Source organism: Procambarus clarkii, chromosome 80 (genome assembly GCF_040958095.1).
Source record: "Procambarus clarkii isolate CNS0578487 chromosome 80, FALCON_Pclarkii_2.0, whole genome shotgun sequence".
NCBI lineage: Eukaryota > Metazoa > Arthropoda > Malacostraca > Decapoda > Cambaridae > Procambarus > Procambarus clarkii.
The window spans coordinates 23,251,676-23,269,405 of NC_091229.1; the positions used below are offsets into that span (position 1 = coordinate 23,251,676).

The 17,730-nt window shown below is 47.5% G+C and overlaps 1 protein-coding gene across 8 annotated transcripts in view; it reads right to left on the reverse strand.

The window, feature by feature from the left end:
• LOC123746328 (putative uncharacterized protein DDB_G0271982) overlaps nucleotides 1-17,730 on the reverse strand; it is a 74,836-nt gene that overhangs the window by 22,347 nt on the left and 34,759 nt on the right. For all 8 annotated transcript variants that reach the window (XM_045727767.2, XM_045727764.2, XM_045727766.2 and 5 more), the window contains exon 2: nucleotides 15,664-15,839. The gene's annotated coding sequence lies outside the window, so the exon portion shown is untranslated. The remainder of the gene's footprint in view (nucleotides 1-15,663; nucleotides 15,840-17,730) is intronic.

Consider the following 17,730-nt stretch of genomic DNA (forward strand, 5'->3'; position numbering starts at 1 on the left):
CAAGAGGCCGGGTGCGACGCTAGAGCGAGAGCCACGTAAGTAAGATCATCAAATATTTGGAGGCGTTGCCAACATTAAAGCACACTCACAAATGTCTCCTTCTGATCTGCTACATTCTGTCTCGTAAGTATGTCATCAGTACCACGTCAAAAGAAAAATAATCAAATTTTGTTTAATTAACAGTAAAATAATAACATACTGGAGTGAACGATGTACCTGCTTGATGGGGGTTCTGGGAGTTGTTCTACTCCCCCAAGCCCAACCCGAGGCCAGGCTTTGACTTGTGAGAGTTTGGTCCACCAGGCTGTTGCTTGGAGCGGCCCGCAGGCCTACATATCCACCACTTAAAAATTAAGACACTTCCGTGCAAGAAGTGCTGGAAAGGTTGTAGTGGATATGTGGACCTGCGGGCTCCTGCAAGCAACATTCTGTTGGACCAAGTCCCCAGGCCAGGGAGCATACCTGGAGAGGGTTTCTGGAATTCTTCTACTCCCCGAGCTGGGCCTGGGGCCAGGCTAGAGCGCCCAGAACCCATTCCAGGTAGCCATGTGTGCTGAACGCCTCAAGGGCATCCTGCGAGTCAGTGTATAATTCCACCACTTTATCTTTTACAGTACAGTGACAAGGTAAATATCTCTGAATTCATTTGAAGTCGGAGTACCCCAGCGGGGGACACGCTTCACTGCTGGAGGAGTGAGAGATCGCTGTATAAATATCTTACACGCATATCCGGTGCATCTTACACCTGCTTGGAGAGTCCATCAGCTGGTGTGTGGCTGGTGGGAGGGAAGTCCCTCAGCTGGTGTGGCTGGTGAGAGGGAAGTCCCTCAGGAAATGAGTGCCCTTCAGGCTTAAGAGTCACGTCCCAGCTATCAGAGTGAGTGTCAACATGCAGAGTCCGGCCTGTCACGCCTCTACACCCACGACCTGCCTCTACACCCACGACCTGCCTCTACACCCAGTGTCAGCCCTCGCTACACCCACGACCTGCCTCTACACCCAGTGTCAGCCCTCGCTACACCCACGACCTGCCTCTACACCCAGTGTCAGCCCTCGCTACACCCACGACCTGCCTCTACACCCAGTGTCAGCCCTCGCTACACCCACGACCTGCCTCTACACCCAGTGTCAGCCCTCGCTACACCCACGACCTGCCTCTACACCCAGTGTCAGTTGCGCCACTCACGACTTTTTACACACAAATGGCTGAAATCATCCCAGTCTTCCCCTACGGACTTATTGGGGATTCTGTGTCCCCCTCCTACGTAGTGGTGGTTCAAGAGAACTTTGACTCCCAACCTCCTACCAATTTTGAGGCTGATCTGAGGATAACTACGCACCCTAACTACGTAACTAGTATGGTTCTGTGGATCAACCCCCTCCCTTAGTGGTGGATACGCCGCTCACATCTACCAAAAACTGAGCCCTTGAAACTTACGGTCTCCCGTCTAGAATACTCACAACCTAAAACTATAGATCTTCTACTGGTCGCCAAGAATCATTAAACCATCAAATAACAATTTACTAGACTTAAAAATGATAGACAACGACAAGCTACACGCTCGCAGCATTATATTGTAAACAATACCAGTTACATGCTGGTAGGATTTTTGCTGTAGACAAATTGAAATAAGTTTATTGAGGTAAAATCCACACAAAGGGATGAGGCAGCTCAATCTATTCTCACCCCGTTCAGTACATCGTGTTAATACATACATATAAACACATCACAAACAATAAACATATTACCAAACATTCTGAGAGATAAACATCTACATTTCTCTTTTCTCTCTTTTTTTCTGTTCATTGTCTTCTCCTACGTTCCCTCACTTTCCTCTTTTCATTATTTTCTCCTTCTCTTTCGGTGGTTATAATAGGAACTGCCTCGTATGGGCCAATAGGCCCTCTGCAGTTCCTACTACTAGCCCCTCTACTACACCTTACTTTGCTCCTCATCTCTCGTGCCTATTTATTGCCTGTCTCTACTTCCTCATCACTTACGGGCTCACCATAGCCTGTGCTACATGGACACTTCGCCCTGAGTAGCTAAATCTTTAACAACAACATTTCCTCATCACAATGGACTTGAGAATGGTCCAGGACGGACCGAAACGTCGTCGTCCCTTCACATTCTAGTGTGTGGTCTGGTCATCTACATTCCCTTGCTGTAGACAAGAGCACAAGTTCACCGCAGCAGTTCAAGGCCAGCGGAATACCTCCGCCAACGCAGTTTCATTTGGAACGTGTGGCGGCAAAAGGTCGAGGGCAAGAGGCCCAACAACCTCAGCAGAGCTCCGGTAATGGAACCGCTCAAGGGCCCGCCGCTGGCAGGCTCACGTGAACACCCTGACCTTATTCCGGCGCAGGAACAATAGCTTCAGAGGGCCTGGGTACCGGTTCTCAAGGTCGACGGTAGCACTGAACCACCGTCTTCCAGTGCTGCTAATTACCCTCCCCCAGGGGTATGGGGAGGAGAGAGTGACGGTGCATGCCCAGGTGTGAATGAAGTGCGTATTTGCACACTTACCTTCATGTATTTTGTTTTATTTCCGCGGGTTTGAGCTACGGCTCTTGGTTCCCGCCTCTCAACCCTTAATAAACTGTTGTGTAGGTTCCTTAGCCTGCGGATGGAGTTCGCCTCCACCACTTGGTCCTGGCAGATATAAAAACTCTTTCTAACATATGTTTGGCTCATTTGGATACTTAAGGTTCCATGTGTGTCCAAGTGTTCATGTCTTACGCATTCTAATTAGCATACCTTGCGGTGGTTCCGGGGTTCGACGTCCCTGCGGCCCAGTCTCTGACCAGGCCTTCCTAGACAGGCAAGCATGTCCTGTATATTTCCCAATTTTGCATGTAATTATGTAACCTGTTTTCTCTTCTAGTGACGTGAGGTTTAACTCTGATGTACAGGTGTGTATATCAATTAATGTGTGTGTATTCACCTAGTTGTGCTTGCGGGGGTTGAGCTCTGCCCTTTCGGCCCGCCTCTCAACTGTTTCTACTACTACTACTATCCCCCCCCCCCAGGAAGCAGCCCGTGACAGCTGACTAACTCCCAGGTACCTATTTTTTTGCTAGGTAACAGGGGCATAGGGTGAGAAAAACTCTGCCCATCGTTTCTCGTCGGCGCCTGGGATCGAACCCGGGACCACAGGAGCACATGTCTAGCGTGCTGTCCGCTCGGCCACCGGCTCCGTGTGTGTACATGCATAATTGTCTACATGGACTGAGCTTTGGCTCTTTGAATCGACTGATGTACAAGTGTTTGTGTGTTTACCCTTTCATGTGGTAGCCCCCTCCCCTCCTCCTGCCACTTCCTGTACCACTCTCTCTTTTTTGGCGCCTCCTGGGTGTGTCCCAGCCTGTCCCTGCTTGACCTGCTGACCTTTCACCAGGTTCGTGAGCTGTGTGCGTGCGTGAGTCAGTGGCTGTGTGCACGTGAATTTGTGTACGTGTTGCGCGACAAAGTCCACCGCTATATTCGCTCAGAAACATGTGTACATTCACAATGTGTAGTAAGGTTATCTTGGTGTAGGGACTGGACGTCTGGTAGTGTGGCGTGACGCGGCAGGCGGCGAGTGCCGCTGCCGGAGACTGCTGCACCAGGATGCCGCTGCGCCCTGGGGCACGCATTATAACAATCGTCGGACAGCGTCATTCATCAGACGGTTCACCTGGTAGCCGCAAGCCCGCAGCCCCTGGCCGCACGTGGAGGATGGTAGAGCCCGTAGCCCCTTCCTATCCTCACGTGGTACAGCCCGCAGCCCCTAGCCGCACGTGGAGGTTGGTAGAGCCCGTAGCCCCTTCCTATCCTCATGTGGTACAGCCCGCAGCCCTTAAGTCACACGTGGTAGACCCCGCAGCACCTGGAGTGCGTTTTTAGAAGTCCTACTCCCCCAACCCCCGTCTGAGGTCAGGCTTGACTTGTGATAACTTGGTCCAATAGGTTGCTTGGAGGGTTGGTAGAGCTGACAGGCCGTGCCCACCAGCCAGTCACCAGCCCGTGGCCTCAGGGTCAGCCCGGGGGGCTTCACTTAGCGGCTGCCTTTACCTGCCAGGATTTCCTCACGGGTGTTCAAACCGGACGATGGCGTCACCGGCCGTGTCAGGACCGTGACATCAGCGGCAGCTGGTGACGTCTCCACCACACCAAACGAAACAGCCAGCTCCTTCTTTTTGACTATATTGCAATGACACGTAGATTACCTGCAATTAGTTTCAAGGATTTTGCAGCCCGGCCGGGGGCTAGGCTTTTTGGTTGTTAAAGATTCGCTACCTGGAACAAAAAATACCAAGTAGCACGGGCTATGGTGAGCCCGTAGTGGCTTTTTGGTGATACACTGACCATAAGGCTTTTGCTGGCAGCGTCGCGCACGCCCACACACCCATTACATCCTGGCTGGTAAAATTCTTAGTATATCATGACGTTTCGAATACTTCTCGTATATCATCAGATCTAAAATGCAAAAGTTAAATAAAAATGACCAGCAAAACAACGAACTCATACTGGACAGAATTACATACAAATAAATATAGATACAAAGATAAGATATAAAATACTAAAAACAAACAGTACAAAACACAGTTCATCTTAAGTACATTGATCAAACAAAATAAAATTTAATAATCTTTATCGTAGATACACCAAAGCTAATTCAAAATTTTAATAAAAACTACAAACTTTCAGAAAACGTGTACAATGCCAAAACATTTCAAAACAACTTATAGATTACGAGATAAACACCTCGTAAGAACAAAATATTACACAAAATTGTTCACCAAATGTTATAATGTCATAATTAAACAAGTCAACCCTCAAAATGAACATGAGACACAAATCAGGAGGAACTAAAGCATATAATAATAACATCTCTATGAACTGTAAATGAAAACAAATGACTTACTGTAATTTACACAGTATGGGACAGAGCAACTGAACTATTATTATTTAAAAGAGGCTGTAGCTTCGCGATATATAAAGATTTCATTATTAACTAACATTATTAACTGTAATTATTCAATACAGCTGGTACATGTTTAGGATGTAATCCTGGATACATTGAAAGTCCCATTAGGAATTTTAAGACTAAGATTTTGGAGCACAATGGAATATTGTTTAGGACCGGTTACCATTCTCAGAGATTAGAAATCACTGTAACGAGGTGAATCATTCATTTTTTTTACTTGAATCCGCTTCTAAAATCTTGAACACGTACATAAATGATCAGCCGGATTTGAGAATAATGGAATCTTTATATATCAGGGAGTACTAATAATGGTTTAGCTGCTCAATCCTATACTGTGTAAATCACAGCAAGCCTTTTGTTTTCATTTACAGTTCACGTAGATGCCATTATTATATACTTTAGTTTCCCCTGATTTGTCTCTCTGATACTCATTTGGAGTGTTGACTTAAATTAAATTAAATATTTATTTAATTATGGTATATAATGTAACATTTGATGATCAGCTTTATGTAATATTTGTTTCTTATAAGGTGTTTAGCTGGTATATCTACAAGTTGTTTTTAAATGATTTGATTTTGTATAAGTTTTCTGAAAGTTGGTAGTTTTTATTGTAATTTCGAATTAGCTTTGAGTACTTATGAAAGAGACCATCAAATTATATTTTGTGTTATATCACTTTACGTAAGTTCAACTGTGTGTATTTAGTATCACTTTATATCTTATGTTTGTATCTATATATTTATTTGTATGTAATCCTGTCCAGTATTTGAATTCGTTGTTTTGCTAGCTATTTTTAATATAACTTTTGTATTTTAGTTCTGATGAATACGAGAAGTATTCGAAACGGCGTGAATTTTAATTAAAATGTAAAAAAGAAGAATTTTAACAAGATGTTTGCTATGTGAATTGTTTTCATGTTTATTATGAAATTAAGATTCCCGAAGACTTATTAAATTAAGATTGATTTTAATTTATCTTGAATATATATATATATATATACTTTCAGTTTGCTTATGTGAAAAAGTATTTTGAATTTCTTGTGTTGTATTGCTCTCATGGGCACCTCAGTCAGCCCTTTCTGCGTTTTCTATGAAAGTCCTCCTAATCTTTCATATAGGTTTTGCAACCCGGCCTCATAATAACACGTCGCAATTTGACGTACATTTTACCTAAAGCTAAAAACTGTCATAGAAGAAAATGGTAGCTGCTCGCGAAGCGAAATTGACATAATGTCCTGTTTGTGGGTTCTCTAGTAAGTTAGGATAAGGCATTTTAGTGCGACAGTCTATTGACTTTAGGAACGCTGGGTTTTGTACTCTTTGGTGTTCACTTTGAGTCCATACACGCAGGAGGAAGACTCCTACACTTACGAGAACCTGATGCCTTGGAACACCTTTCATGACGTTCTGGTATAAAATACGTCATGATATTTAAAATCTTGGAGACTTAACAGGTAAAGGAGGAAGCAAATGTCCCTAGGAGCATTTGCTAAGGCTCCTTGCTCCCTAAGCAAGGAGCTTGGACAAGTTTGAGGAAGGAAGTGTCCCTAGAGGAGCTTGGACTAGTGTAAGGAGGAAGGAAGTGTCCCCGAGGGAGCTTGGACGAGCTACACTTGCAGTGTACACCACGACCCTGGGTGTTTGAGTGTAAGAGAGGGCTGGGATCACCGACCTACAGGCGACGTTTGGTGGACAGAGCGGAAATGGTGAGAACCTCATAATACTAGGATATTATGGGCGTCCCAGGTAAGCCACCCTGGGAGCGTAAGGCGGGGGCTGTGAGGCGGAATTGTGAGGATAATCTGAGGTGGGAGGGGGCGTTGGGGCCTGTGAGGAGAGCGTGTGAGGAGGGGATCCATCAGGGCTAGAGGCCGTGGTTGCTGACGCTGCCGCCGCTCTCTAACTTGTAATTACAATTGTTGTGAGTCGGCCTCTGTCTGGCTCTGCTGAGGCGGCCTCTACTACCCCCCCAAAGCCTCTGTCTGGCTCTGCTGAGGGCCAGACAGCTGTCTCTACCTACCCCAGCAGCTGCCAGATCCTGGTGTTGAATCGGTCACTCTGTGTTCCTCCCTCACCCAGGGTCTTCAAGCTCCGGTAAAATTAGCACGACAATTTTTAGCGCCCACTTGGCGCTACCGGCCACTACAGTCGGCTGTGTTATGCTCGCTTTATCTACGTATAGTTCACCATTTTCTGAAAACATTTCTGTTTAGATTTCGATAGTCGACCTTTGACATTAATTGCTCAATACCCAGTGCTCAATGCCGTGGTTTTAAGTGTCCTCTCAATTTAAACATTTAGAGGAAATATGTTCACTGAGAAGCTACGAGGAGACATTTAGTAAAGATACTTTATTTATGCAGTAGGAAAATATATCGAAATGTAAGTGACCTGCCTCCTGCTGACTTAATTAAACGCATACTGGCCGGTCCGGGCGGCAGGTGGAGCACCCGTCCAGAGACCTGGCAGACAGGTGGAGCACCCGTCCAGAGACCTGGCAGACAGGTGGAGCACCCGTCCAGAGACCTGATAGACAGGTGGAGCACCCGTCCAGAGACCTGATAGACAGGTAGAGCACCCGTCCAGAGACCTGCCAGACAGGTGGAGCACTCGTCCAGAGACCTGATAGACAGGTGGAGCACCCGTCCAGAGACCTGGCAGACAGGTGGAGCACCCGTCCAGAGACCTGCAAGACAGGTAGAGCACCCGTCCAGAGACCTGCCAGGCAGGTGGAGCACCCGTCCAGAGACCTGCCAGGCAGGTGGAGCACCCGTCCAGAGACCTGCCAGGCAGGTGGAGCACCCGTCCAGAGACCTGGCAGGCAGGTGGAGCACCCGTCCAGAGACCTGCTAGACAGAAGTCCCCGGCGACAGGTGGAGGGACAGGAGATGGGAGAGGGAATAACAGTCTCATGAATGCAAATATTCACGAACAAACACAAGGTTTCCTGGCTATAAGTTTCGAGTAGTTTTATTTATTGTCGTAGCTGGCGGCGGGCCGCCCTTCCCGGGGAGTCAGTACGCCTGACAGGGAAAGTTAAGAGTGGATGAAAATACCACCAACTATCTGGCTGTTATACACCCGACGGACCTGTGTTGTCTCTATATTATACACCCGACGGACCTGTGTTGTCTCTATATTATACACCCGACGGGTCTGTGTTATCTCTATATTATACACCCGACGGGTCTGTGTGGTCTATATTATACACCCGACGGGTCTGTTTAGTCTCTATATTATACACCCGACGGACGGGTCTGTGTGGTCTCTATCTCTGGCCTACGGCTGTTTTGGGGTCAGTAATTATGAGGTGTTTTTAGCTGCAGTTATTTGTGAGGATATTTTGGTTGTGGAGATAAATGAGGCGTCGTTCAGGAGTTTTCAACAAGATAAGCTTGGTGGATCTGATTATACTTTTCCGTGTGTTTTCTGCCGAAGCTGAGAGATGTATACTTGTCCATGTGTGACTTCAGTATGGCGAAGATGCGGGATATATTCTTGGGTATGTCTGACATCAGTAAGGGTGAGGGGAACTGTGGGAAGAACTGTGATAACACCCCCAACCACTCGGGTATCATTTTGCATGGCTATATTTCCCTCAGTGTGATCTTGAATATCGTGATCATGCTCCCAAGTGTGCCCTTACACGTCATGTTTCTCTAGTGGGATTATGCACGTCGTGATCATGTTCCCTGTCACTCTTCTCGTGTGTAGCGGTGTGAGGTTCAAGCAGCCTCTGTTGTCAGAGATCAGTGTTGTTGTAAACGTCTGTGTGGAACAGAGCACGTACTCTCGTATGAATTACATTGCACGCGTGTGTGTGTGTGTGTGTGTGTGTGTGTGTGTGTGTGTGTGTGTGTGTGTGTGTGTGTGTGTGTGTGTGTGTGTGTGAGAGAGAGAGAGAGAGAGAGTGCATTCACCTAGTTGTGCTTGCGGGCTTGAGCTCTGGCTCTTTTGGCCCGCCTCTCAACTGTTAATCAACTGTTTTTTTTCTACACACACACACACACACACACACACACACACACACACACACACACACACACACACACACATATACACACACATATACACACACACACACAAGGGGGCCTCGTAGCCTGGTGGATAGCGCGCAGGACTCGTAATTCTGTGGCGCGGGTTCGATTCCCGCACGAGGCAGAAACAAATGGGCAAAGTTTCTTTCACCCTAAGTGCCCCTGTTACCTAGCAGTAAATAGGTACCTGGGAGTTAGTCAGCTGTCACGGGCTGCTTCCTTGGGTGTGTGTGTGTGGTGTGGGAAAAAAAAAGTAGTTAGTAAACAGTTGATTGACAGTTGAGAGGCGGGCCGAAAGAGCAAAGCTCAACCCCCGCAAAAACACAACTAGTAAACACAACTAGTAAACATATACACACACACACACAGCAAGCAGCCCGTAACAGCTGTCTAACTACCAGGTACCTATTTACTGCTAGATGAACAGGAGCATCAGGGTGAAAGACACTGCCCATACGCCATCGCCGGGGGATCGATCCCTGGACCCTAGGACTACGAGTCCCGAGCGCTGTCCACTCAGCCATCAGACCAGGGGAGTGTATGTGGGTGTTGTGACCTTGTATGTTGATTTTTATCTTGTAATGAAGATTTTATCTTTAAAGAACACAATAAAGTTTTCACACCTGCAAGAAAATTACAGGTTGGATAACGAGAACCTTTCAAGCAAGAGATGCCATACCAATGATGATTTTCAAGACGCTAGTGCTCTCTAGGGTGGGATATTGTTGCACAATAACAGCCTCATTAAAAGCTGCATAAATTGCTGATCTGGACAGCGTGCAGAGATCCTTTATGATTGAACAAATCCACAAGGATGCTACCGGACGCAGGTTCGAATCCTCGTCACTGCCCTTGTGGAATTGTTCATTTGATGCATCACGTTAGTGTGATCGCTGTGTGTAATCCTTTATGATTAATTATTTATAATCTGTATTCTCTGGAGCGCAGGCGGGAGATACATAATTTACTCTTGACAAATATTAGACAGATTCCAAATCTACACACGGAAATAACATCACACGAGACCAGAAGGCATGGCAGGATGTGCAAAATAGCCCCATTGAAAAGCAGAGATGCAACAGGTACTCTGAGAGAGAACTCTATCAACATCAAAAGCCGAAAATTGTTCAACACGCTTCCGCTACACGTAAGGGGCATAACTGGCCGACCCCTCACAGTGTTCAAGATAGAAAACTCGATTAACACCTCCTACGAATACCTGATTGACCAGCCTGATTCACACATGAGGCTGCGAGCAGCCACATCTAACAGTTTGGTTGACCAGATCACCAACTAGGAGGCCTGGGGCCAGATTCACGAAGCAGTTACGAACGTGTACATCTTTCCTCAATCTTTGACGGTTTTGATTACATTTATTAAACAGTTTACGAGCATGAAAACTTGCCATTCAACTGTTGTTATTGTTATAAACAGCCTCCTGGTGCTTCGGAGCTCATTAACTGTTTAATAATTGTAAACAAAGTCGCCAAAGTTTGAGAAAAGATGTACAGGTTCGTAAGTGCTTGCGTAACTGCTTCGTGAATCTGGCCCCAGGTCAGAGACCGGGCCTCGGGGACTAATGGTCGACCTATTCTACAGGCAGCTCAAGAGCTGCCTGTAGAATCGAGCGATTAGCTCTTGGACCTCACCTCTCTCCTTGTTATTGTGTGTATGTGTCCTTGTGTGTGACACATGAGCATGTGTGCCCGCGTACATGAGAGCGCGCGTGTGCGTGTGATTGTGGTGGTTGAGCTGGTGAACAATGTGTCAGCAGCAGGAGCAGGGGGAGGGGGGGGTAGGAGGAGGGGGAGGGGGGAAGCAGAGGGAGGGAAGAGGCGGTAATCCCCGCCACCGCCAAGCTTACCCAAACCTTCCCGCCGCTCGACAACAAGGTAACCCCCCTCACCCACCCATGCCACCGTGCCTTCCCCCCGCCTCCCCTACCGCCCAATTCTTTCCCCCCGCCCTACTGGCAGCGGAGGCTTTACTCCCAGGGGCGACCCTCCCTCCCTTCCCCCGCCCGCCTGAGTCCATCACGCACCCTCCCGCGGCCATGATGGAGCTTGGGAAGGCGAGGGAGGGATGGACCGCTGTAGAAAAGGAAGCTGACCTCGGCCCCCCTCTCACCCCAAACACCCACGCTCCCTACTTTCCCCTACCCTCTGTATCACATGCCCCCCTCCCCCCCCCACACACACACACATACACACAATAAAGGCCCCAGAACCTGCCTCTCAGTCTCCACAAGTTATCGCAATAGACGCCCGATAGCTGAAAGGGCTGAGCACGGCAGTTGAAACTCGACCTTAGCAAACATGCACGTACCAGAGCGGCGCGCGGGCGGGCGCTCACGCCACACACTTCTCAAATCCAACGTGACATGTAAGGGCGGACCCGCCTCAGACGGCTCCGCCTGGCTAGGACCTGCAGTAGCTGGCGTCGCCCCCTCTATAGTCTCCTCTCATGCTACCTGTAGTGTACCTGTAGCTGGTTTCAAGAGCTGTATATCCGCAGCCACTAGACCAGTAAGGATGTTGCTTGCAGCGGCCCGCAGTCCCACATCTAAATTACAACACAAGAGAGCGGTTCAAATAATAGTCATCCCAGCCTGGAACTGGAGGACGGAGCCTTGTGAGGTTTTTATCCAGCTTTGTCTTGCACACACACACACACACACATGCCTGGCCGGACGTCACACTCCAGCAGTCAGGCCTTCCCTGGAGGTTGAACTTGGGGGTCTTGCTGCAGGCTCGAACAGCCGTTCCGCTGGCTGGACTTCACGGAAGAATACCCAGTGTAAGCCCATTGGGCAACATTCTAATCCGGATAATTTTTTGACCAAGATACCATCCAGCTGGATGACATACTCTCAGCCATCTTCAGTTAGGCGTCATCCCCCAGCTTAGGCTGACATACGGGTTAGGTTGATTTAGATAGGTTTTATAATGGACGAATGATAGGCAGGTGCAGGTTAGTGCTAGTGGTTGATACCTGGTTGATACCTGGTTGATGGGGTTCTGGGAGTTCTTCTACTGCCCAAGCCCAGCCCGAGGCCAGACTTGACTTGTGAGAGTTTGGTCCACCAGGCTGTTGCTTGGAGCGGCCCGCAGGCCCACATATACCTGGTTGATGGGGTTCTGGGAGTTCTTCTACTCCCCAAGCCCGGCCCGAGGCCAGACTTGACTTGTGAGAGTCAAGTCAAGTCAACCTAGTTGATGATACTGTTCAAATTACCAAATCCTATGCTGGGCGTCATCTTAAGCTGGTCCATATTCCTAAGGAACTACTGAAGGCTGTTGACCACTAGAAGTTGAAGGGATGATGACGTTTCGGTCCGTCCTGGACCATTCTGGACTGGAATAACGCGAGTGAAGCCAACGATTAAGGAATAAATAGGTTGGGAGGTGCGTCTGGCCGTGTAAATCCTGGCCTCACGGATGAAGAGTCTGCCGTGCTGTAATTATGCTAGGCTAATGTTGGGCCATGTTAAGCCTAGCGTGACTATAGGGTCTAAGTTAAGGCGTGGCGAGTCAGGCGGTCGTCCTCCTGGACTGAGGCGGATGATTATCCTGCTCTCAGGATAGAGCAGGATAATCTTACTCTAGTACACCTACTCCTAAGACCATGGACTGAGGCAGTCCAAGTAGGAGCACCGAGTGAATTGATGTTCCAAACTGAACAAATACCATAATTGTGATTTTACGGCAGCAAAAGAACGCGATACCGGAGGAAAGTTATACAGGTCCATGACGGGTACCACAGATACCGTCCCACATCGATTTTTTCCCCTATTGATTGTATTGCTGGTTCGTGAGGCATTGGCAATATTAATTCTCTGTACGTGAGAGTGACAGGGTGGGAACTGAGGCGGTAGAGGTGAATGTTCAGAAGATAACACTTGTAATTGAGTTGCAGTGTATTGTAATGTCAAAGAGTGGACCAAACTCTCACAAGCCCAGAACCTCATCAACCAGGTATATGTGGGCCTGCGGGCCGCTCCAAGCAACAGCCTGGTGGACCAAACTCTCACAAGTCAAGCCTGGCCTCGGGCCGGGCTTGGGGAGTAGAAGAACTCCCAGAACCCCATCATCCAGGTATCAACCAGGTCACTCCAGGTGGTGTTGGGAACACGAAACAAGACTGTTTCCCCTAAGCTACTGATGCTAATGTTCACTAGTTCGCGTAGATTCAAAAAGAAGAGGTTTAATTCCTCTAAAGCAGCTCATTTCGAGCGACTGGTCGATTGTGTCTAAATTAAGGTGCATTAAATTTTCCACGCACTCAATTTTTTTTGAGTTAGTTTACATGTAATTGGTTTGGAGAGTTGTGGTTCCCGAGCCAGAACCAGGAGGCGATAAGTTGATCTGTGGCCGCAGCGCCAGACAGCCTGGTAGTATAGAGTAATATTGCTGGAGGGCTGAAGACGTCTGCGGAGGATACGAACGTCAGTAAGATGGAGAGATGTTGGTGCTTTGTGCTGACGGACTGAGCTGCTCTCCCGGTGTCTGTACGGATGCTGCGCTCTCTGTCTGTCTGTCTGTCTGTCTCTGTCTCTCTCTCCCTGTCTCTCAGTTTCCCTCTCTCCCTGTCCCTGTCTCTGTCTGTCTGTCTGTCTGTCTGTCTGTCTGTCTCTGTCTCTCTCTCCCTGTCTCTCAGTTTCCCTCTCTCCCTGTCCCTGTCTGTCTGTCTGTCTGTCTGTCTGTCTGTCTGTCTGTCTGTCTGTGTCTGTCTGTCTCTGTCTCTGTCTCTGTCTCTGTCTCTCTCTCTCTCTCTCTCTCTCTCTCTCTCTCTCTCTCTCTCTCTCTCTCTCTCTCTCTCTCTCTCTCTCTCTCTCTCTCTCTCTCTCTCTCTCTCTCTCTCTCTCTCTCTCTCTCTCTATCTGTCTGTCTGTTTCCCTCTCTCCCTGTCTCTGTCTATCTCTCTCTCTCTTAAGATCTTACAAATCTCTTGATCTCTCAGAGATCTTGTTAAAGATTGTCACCAAGAGCAAGTTAGTCACATCATAACACACACGGCAGATGAATGGCTTGAGCACTTCTCGTATGGAAGAGAACAAATATGTCTTACTCGCCAATATTCGAAATTTTACACACGAACGAAAAAAATATATATATATATCGGCCACTATAACAGTGTTGCATCGGGCGGGACGTTTACTAACGAACCCTTCAAACGCAGCCTCCTCTCTCACAGTTTTTCACATTTTTTTTACATTCTTTTACATTTCTACCCATTTTTTGTTATACTTTTAGCCGGTTCATGCTAGTGAATGGGCGCCTCTATCTTGTCAGTCTTTCAGAATGGTCCATTGGTCCTCTAGATTTTGATATCCATTTATACACATGTGTGCAGGCACAGCATGTACACACATGTGTGCAGGCACAGCATGTACACACATGTGTGCAGGCACAGCATGTATACACATGTGTGCAGGCACAGCATGTATACACATGTGTGCAGGCACAGCATGTATACACATGTGTGCAGGCACAGCATGTATACACATGTGTGCAGGCACAGCATGTATACACATGTGTGCAGGCACAGCATGTATACACATGTGTGCAGGCACAGCATGTATACACATGTGTGCAGGCACAGCATGTATACACATGTGTGCAGGCACAGCATGTATACACATGTGTGCAGGCACAGCATGTATACACATGTGTGCAGGCACAGCATGTATACACATGTGAGCAGGCACAGCATGTATACACATGTGTGCAGGCACAGCATGTATACACATGTGTGCAGGCACAGCATGTATACACATGTGTGCAGGCACAGCATGTATACACATGTGAGCAGGCACAGCATGTATACACATGTGTGCAGGCACAGCATGTATACACATGTGTGCAGGCACAGCATGTATACACATGTGTGCAGGCACAGCATGTATACACATGTGTGCAGGCACAGCATGTACACGCACACACATATATATGATAGCCTAGTAGGCTCTGGAACCTACATACCAAGTCCATTAAAGGTTGAGAGGCAGGACCCAAGAGCCGTAGCAAGAACACTTGGTTATTTACACTAATCTAGCAGTAGAACACTTGTTCATTTACACTAATCTAGCAGTAGAACACGTGTTCATTTACACTAATCTAGCAGTAGAACACTTGTTCATTTACACTAATATAGCAGTAGAACGCTTGTTCATTTACACTAATCTAGCAGTAGAACACGTGTTCATTTACACCAATCTAGCAGTAAAACACACGTTCATTTACACTAATCTTGCAGTGCACCTCACCTGCACTAACCACGTCCGCACTTGAATGCCTGGTAAGTTCCACAATAATCAATATCAACCACAGTATATACCAGGCCTCAAATGGAGGCCCTCGTCGACGACCGGGCCGCGGGGACGCTAAGCCCCGGAAGAAGCACCTCAAGGCAACCACTGTGCTGTCACTATGGACACTCCATGATGACTGGGACCCACTAGAGGGAACGTGACAATAACGCCATGACCCATACAAGATTATTAATAAGATAATGGGGGGAAGAGGGCACTGGGAGGGTGTGGGAATGGGGGGCACTGGGAGGGTGTGTGGGAATGGGGGCATGGGGTGGGTGTGGGGTAATGGGTGCTGGAAGGTGATCGAGGAAGGGTCGAGTAAAGGTTTAATGGGTAATACTCACGACACTTGAAGTTTGAAGATGACAAGAGGTCGTCGCGCCGTTGTGGCGAAGGTTCGTAGGTCCTGGTGGCTGGAGCCCTTGTGCTGTGGGCTTATGTGGCGGGCTGTGTGGTTGTCGTCCCCATGGGCAGCCAGTTGTAGCGCAGTATGGCAAGGAATTTGTAGTTCGCACGAGTCCTGTCATGAGATAAATGTTAAATAATCATCCTAGAATAAGTAGAATAGGCATAACAAGCCCGGCAATAGGGATACAAAATAAATACATATTTTTCGATTGTAGCCTATTGAGAAAAGTGGCCAGATTCACTAGGTATATAATCCAAGACGCAAGCATTACAGAATGCATATATGCCCGGATGGAAGCATTTATCAATACATTTCCATATTATGTTGGAAAAATTCATGAAAAATATTACGTCGATGAGTCACAATAACGTGGCTGAAGAATGTTGACCAGACCACACACTAGAAGGTGAAGGGACGACGACGTTTCGGTCCGTCCTGGACCATTCTCAAGTCGATTGAGACATTCTCAAGTCGATTGAGAATGGTCCAGGACGGACTGAAACGTCGTCGTCCCTTCACCTTCTAGTGTAGCAAACTTCTTTGATCTGCACACAACACCCAGCCTGCTATCATAACTCACACATTATCTCCCATTTCTCCAAATTTCCATCACAAGGTATATCCATCTTTACTACAAAAAATCCACCCACTCCTCAAAAAGAGTGGTGGTGCGGGTAGACAGCTGCACCAGCAAGTGTCATGGCGGCGCACTGGGCCATCATGATAATGTCAACAAACGCTGGTTTTTCTTAAATTAACGTTCATAGCAAGAGTTGATACAGTTACCATGATGAAGATAGGAGTATTAACTGTTTCTTTATCCGTTACTGTACTCGCCTAGTACTCACCTAGTTGTGCTTGCGGGGGTTGAGCTCTGGCTCTTTGGTCCCGCCTCTCAACCGTCAATCAACAGGTATACGGGTTCCTGAGCCTATTGGGCTCTATCATATCTACACTTGAAATTGTGTATGGAGTCAGCCTCCACTTCCTCCACTTTACCAATCGTTGCATGGTTATATGTACGTATATATTATATTACTGGAACACTAATGGCAGAGGCTGATAGCGATGAGGTGAGTGGCTGATAGCGATAATGGCAGTGGCTGATAGTGATGAGGGCGGTGAAGACTACCATGATGCTTGCTTGACTGGCCTCTCAGGCTGTTTGTGCTCGCCGCCTGCAGAACCACATAGCCACCACTATCTGATACTTTTCTCTCATCTCTGGGGCCAATCGCCAGTATTTTAAGTGCTTGGACTAATTTTATGCGAACATTAAACGATTTCCGAATATATCTTATATAGAATATTTCGTTTGTTTTGAAGGAGCGTGTGAACGGCATGCCTTATGAGAGAACCGTCACAGCAGAGGGTCTAAGACCTGAGAGAACTATGTATCCTCCTACGTCACAGCTGCCATAAACAAACCCAACCTAAGGGAAATAACCCATAAAATGTTTCATACAAGGTGTGTGTGACGTCATTATGACGTCACACTGTTCAGGCTAGTACAGGTTTTAGACTCTATTGTGTACTGACGTGAGCCCTTGCGTTGATTTCAGGGCTCCACGTCCCTGTGGCCCGGTCCTCGACCTGGCCTCCTCAATTACATTAGCTTCACAGTAGTCAATAAACGTTAGCTTCTCTTGACATTATTGCCGGATCCTTGACACAGTCGCTCCGTTCTGTCAAGCGAGCTGTATCCTGTACCCATTTTAAAGTCTGTTATTTCCGTTTCAAGGTGACAAAGTGATAGTTAACTCCCGCCAATAATCTGAACGGGCTAAAAGTGATCCTTAAGGCACGTTCAACAAGCAGCTTCAATGGCAGCGATGACGGTAGTGGCTGGTACGTGGAATATATATCTTCATACATTAAAGAGAATCTATGACGAGAATCCAGGAGGACTGAAAGTCATCGTGGGGGCAGGCAGCTTGTGCTGGACCCGGTAAACTCACGCAGGTGAGTACACACGCTTAAACACACACACACACACACACAC